This window comes from Bombyx mori, chromosome 20 (assembly GCF_030269925.1).
Source record: "Bombyx mori chromosome 20, ASM3026992v2".
NCBI lineage: Eukaryota > Metazoa > Arthropoda > Insecta > Lepidoptera > Bombycidae > Bombyx > Bombyx mori.
This window is the reverse complement of record NC_085126.1, coordinates 4,003,305-4,009,321: the sequence shown is the minus strand read 5'-3', so window position 1 is coordinate 4,009,321 and position 6,017 is coordinate 4,003,305.

The following is a 6,017-nucleotide window of genomic DNA, read 5'->3' as shown; positions in this document are numbered from 1 at the left end:
CGACATTCGAATTCAATAAACTTTTTTGTGGCCAGCATTCTAAAAGAAAAGTTTTTACTGTGTGACAATACTTATGACCTGACTAGTTAATTACGGAATTTAGAGGGATATTTTTGACAATTATTTATTAAATTATTATACCACTGGTCTGAACTGGTGTTAATTACATTAATGTGTTCAACTTTGATTCGAGACAAAGCATTAGGTATTATGTTTTCTTTGCCTTTTCTATGAATTATCTCGAAATCAAATTGACTAAGACGAAGGCTCCACCTAGCTAATCGACCGGATGGGTTCTTCAACTTACTGAACCATAACAATGATGCATGGTCAGTAATAAGTTTACATCGACTACCTTCCACATAGCCTCTATATTGTTCTAAACCAAATATAACTGCAAGTAATTCCCTTTCCGTAGTACTATAATTTACTTCGTTTTTATTTAGGGTACGGCTGCAATACGCTATGGGATGTTCCCCGCCATCATGCGATTGCGTGAGGACAGCCCCAATAGCATATGCAGACGCATCCGTATGAATTGAAAAAGGAAGTGAGAAATCAGGACACAAGTATGGGAGCAGACACGAGAGATGTTTTTAATTTAGTGAAAGCAATCTCGGCTTCCTTACTCCATACAAACTTCACCTTCTTACTCGTGGGGCGAGTAAGTGGTCTAGATAATTTAGAAAAATCACATATAAACCATCCTGCCATTCCTATGAATCTCTTCAAGTCCTTCACATCTTTTGGAACAGGATAATTTAATATTTTATAAATTTTACCGGGATCCGTATGCAAACCATGTTTATCCACAATATAACCTAAATATTTTAATTCATTACGGAAAAAGTTTGATTTTTCCATATTTATTGTTAATTTAGCGAATTTAAGTTTATTGAACACCCTATTTAATAGAGATATATGCTCTTCAAACGAGGAAGAAATACATATTATATCGTCTTGGTAACAGAAAATTTTATTCTGGACCAAATAATTTATCCATCAGCCTTTGCATAGTTGCCGAAGCTCCTACTAAACCAAAGCACATGACGTTAAATTGAAATAAGCCTCTTTTAGGTACAGTGAAAGCCGTTTTTTCAGCTGACGATCTACCATCAAAAGGAATGCCAGTAGGCGGAACTAAGGTCAATTGAAGATAGATATTTCGCGTCTCTAAGGTTGTCTAAAATTTTACTGATATAAGGTAAAGGATAATCATCGGGCTTAGTGACTTCATTTAATTTCCTACTATCAAGACACAGTCTCGTGGAACCATTTGACTTTTCTATCATCACCACAGGAGAATTCCATGGTGACTGCGATGGAGATACAACATTTAGCTTCAACATTCTATCCAACTCATCTTCCAAACGTTTTTGTTTGATAGGGGAGAGTGGATAGTACCTCTGTTTAATAGGTTGATGTTCACCTGTATCTATGGTATGTTTTGCTAAATGTGTTCGGCCTAAACCAACTACTTCAGTATTAATTGAGTTGAATTTAGTTTTTATGTTTTCCACAATTCTGCGCTGATTAGAATTTAAAGAATCTAAGTCGATCAATCCGTTGTTTAATTGCAAAGAATTGACGCCTAAAATTGGATTTATATTCATTTTATTATTATTATATAATTTATTAAGATTTATTCTAAAATATTTAATGAAGTTTATTCCTAATATAATTGGAGTCTGTATGTTTGGTACAATATTAAATTTAATTATTCTACATTTATTATTATAACATACAGGTAATAACATATACCCTTTGCATTTGATGTTAGACCCATCCGCAGTAATAATATTCTGCAAAGAATGGTGTTTAATAACTTTACATCCCCTCTCCTTAAGTAGTAAGTGGGAATTATTACCTAAAATTGAGCAAGCTGCTCCTGTATCCAGCAAACCAGATGCTTCTTAATCATTAAACTTAATATTTAAAAATGGCCTGATATCATCATTATTATAAGGCAGGACATCTGCATTTTTATTCTTGCAAAAGCCCTGCTTTACAAGTTTTTTGGTCAGCAGTTAGGACAATTTGAAACTTTACAACCTTTCTTGCCACACTTGTAACATACTAACGTTTCATCAGAACGTTTATTAGTAGTATGTGTATATAGACCGCACTTCAAACATTTTGAATTTTTTGTTGAAGGGTCAGGTTGAGATGGTTGTGGTTTTAAATTTTCTATTTTATGCTTACCACGTGGCAAGGAAGTGTTCATGTCCGACGTTAATGAAAAATTTATGTTATTTGGTTCTATGAAATTATCTGCCGTATCCTTTGCAAACTCTAATCTCATAAGGAGTGATTTTAATTGTGATATCGTAGTGATATCTATCATTGCAAGGTCTTTGATGTATTCAGGTCGAATGTTATGAAGTAAAATTTCTAATTTTTGTTCTTCAGAGAGGTCACGATTAAGTCTAGAAAACATCTGTTGCATTACAGATAAATACGCGACAATTGACTCATTTTTAAATTGAGAACGATTTCTAATTTCGTTCATTAACTTATAATCGTAATCGGGTGTATCAAAATAATTAATTAATTCGCTAAAAAGATCGTTCAAGCTTTTAAAATTTGAACGATTGGCCCTAAACCAAAATAAAGGTGCTTTTTCTAAGAGATCCGGGAATCCGTTTAATAATTGTTTCTCACTAACATTTTTGATAATTGTAACTCTTTTACACGTTCTAAAAATGCTCTTATATGTACACGTTGTGCCATCATACTTGATGTTAAAGGAATTTAAATTTGTTAGCCTTTCATTAAATTGAATGGGATGACCGGTACCATCCACATCATGAGTACACCCTGAAGTATGTGGCTTGGAAGGACTAGCACAACTCTGTAGCTCTGATTCGGAGTCAGTACCTCCACTTTCATCATCGCTAAGAGCCGCAAGCAGCCTAACCAACCTAGACTTTAATTTCATACACGCCCCGCTCACATCCTTCATTCTTTCAATTCTATATAAAAGATATGTGGACCTAGCTTTCATGCGTGTATTTCTTTGTCGCAAGCGTCTCCAGCTCGGTGACCTTGGTAGTGACGGTCGACACATCATCCACAACCTCGCCCGCATCCAGCTTCAGTCTGCCTCGTCTCTGAAGACGGAGCGCCTGCCGCAGCTGCTGGCGAAGCGCGCCCCTTGTTGCATTGGGATCGCTGAAGATACCAAACGATGACAGCTCAAAGATTAATTCATCTTTATTAAGATGTGCTGTCGGGATGTTCATTGCGACTAATTGATTTAACACACACAAAAAAAAGATATGTATGTACACTAAGTACACTTTAAACAAAGTAAAAAAAGAATTTAAATTAAATTACTACACAATACAAATCATCCATGCAGCTAACACAAATTACAAAAATTAATAAAATGCACAAACAAGAAACACGAACGAAACTACCTACTCACTAAATATTTTATTGGTGTTCTCAGGCGTAAGTGTAAATATTGATCAGCCCATAAGTTGGGGGCCAAATTTTTATAACGTGTCTGTATCTGAGGGTGCCCTGGGTATGCGGATGTTACATGAGGCCCAGTCGCGTCACTCCCCAAAAGGTGGTCTATGGGTCGAGTGACACGGGGCCGAGTCGCACCACTTCTAGACACGTCACCACCAGTAGACAACCGGTGAACAAGAGACTCTGTGAGGGGGATCTCAGGGCGCAACCACTTATCGCTCTGGGAGACTTATACCAATAAAAGAAACAAATTTTAAATAATAAAATCGTGTTTATTGAACACAGATATAAAACAATGAGTTAAATTTACAATAGTTAAAATATAAAACTAGTGAGAGGTTACGATACAAAATTTAAATTGATAAAGATGGAATGTTGGTAGATACACCGAACACTCGAGAAAGTTACACAGCAAGAAAATTAATATAAGTTAGTTATAAGTAACAATAAGCTTCACCGGATCACACGCGAGGCTGGGAATGCGGGTGTGTTCTACGTCTACCAAAGTCAAGCAGCCTTTCTTGGACCGACTTGCTAGAGCTCCTCGCTTCTGGCAGCGTCCATATAGAAAGGTGCTGTGGGATCCCGAAGGTGAACAGAAGGTCACGCTCCGCACCCTAACTGTAGTACTATTTTGTACCAGTACAAGGACCTACGTGTTAAGACATAAATTATGTTTTAAATTTTATTTAATTAAAGTTTTGTGGACACAGTGTGGAGAATAATACAAAAGCACTTACCCTGGTGTATCACACGACACCAAGGATCAAAGAAACTGACTATGGTAAATCAAATAATATAATCACCTCGCAGCTCGAGAGATGTTACACGAAAGACACTTGGACAAAGTGAACTGGTCCTTTTATATTATTAATGTGTTGTTTCTCGAAGATTCTGCATGCCAGTGATTTTTTTTTGGTAAAATCGAAACAACTACTGAAGCGGTACGCAAAGGGAGGTCATAGAAAAATTACGGATTAGAATTTTTTTACAATCGAGCAACATTTTAACAAACAAAATGATCGTATTTATGCTCAAAGCTCTAAGAAAGCTTCCCAATCAGTCGACAGAGTGCAACGTGGGCACTATCCGACTTCAGTGATGGTTTGGTGGGGTATTAGCTATGAAGGGGTGACTGAGCCATACTTTTGTGAAAAAGGTATCAAAACATCGGCACAAGTGTATCAAGATACCATTTTTGGGAAGGTAGTGAAGCCCCTTAACAACACCATGTTCAATAATCAAGAATGGTCCTTCCAGCAAGAGTTGGCGTCAGGTCATAAAGCTCGGTCTACGCAGTCTTGGTTGGAAACGAACGTTTCGGACTTCATCAGAGCTGAAGACTGGCCGTCGTCTAGTCCCGATCTTAATCCGCTGGATTATGATTTATGGTCAGTTTTAGAGAGTACGGCTTGCTCTAAACGCCATGATAATTTGGAGTCCCTAAAACAATCCGTACGATTGGCAGTGAAAATTTTTCCCATGGAAAGAGTGCGTGCTTCTATTGATAACTGGCTTCAACGTTTAAAGGACTGTATTGCAGCCAATGGAGACCACTTAGAATAAGCTTTTTATACTTTAAATTGTTTTATATTTATGTATTAAACTAACACACTGTAAAAGTAATAAATGTTATTTGCAATAGATTTTTTTTTCCTTTGTCTCAGTATTTATGGCAAGACTAGGTATATACATAATAGGTTGGGGAAAAAGTTTTTAAGAAAATTCACAACATTTTTTAAAATAGTTTATTTACATTTAACTAAAGTATGTAGGTACCATTTTGTTCGATAACTTTTTGCCATCTTGTAGGTAGGGACATGATCCTATTGCTATAGAAATTTTGGGGCTTTTGATCAAAATACCGCGACACTTGGTTTTGGCAGTCCCCTCGTGATGCTATCCTGACACTGCCTAAAGAATTCTGAAGAGACCGAAACCTGTGAAAATCTGAAGGTGCAAGGTCAGTACTATACGGCGGATGCATCAACACCTCCCAGCCAAGCTCTTTTAATTTTTGCTGAGTGACTAAAGATGTGTGAGATCTAGCGTTATCATGGTGAAAAACCACACCCCTTCTGTTGATTGATTCCGGCCGCTTTCTCTCAACTTCTTTTCTTCTCATCAGTTGTTCGCAGTAGAGTTCAGAATCGATGGTCCTGCCTGGTGGTAACAGCTCATAATGAATAATGCCCTTCCAATCCCACCACACACACAGCATCAGCTTGTTAAGGGTTAACCCGGGTTTCGCCGCAGTCTATGAAGCCTGGCCGACCTTTGACCACGACCTTTTTCGCACGTTCTTATCGTACGTGATCCACTTTTCACCACCAGTTATCAGCTTCTTCAAAAATGGTTCGGTTTCATTACGTCGTAATAAATAATCACAAATGAGTACACGGTTCATTAGATTTCTTTTAGTGAGCTCGTGAGGTATCCAAATATCGAGCTTTTTTATGTACCCAGTTTTTTTCAAATGCGCCAAAACTGTTTTGTGTCAATTCCTAGTTCTTTAGCTACGTCGTAATTACTGATTTGCT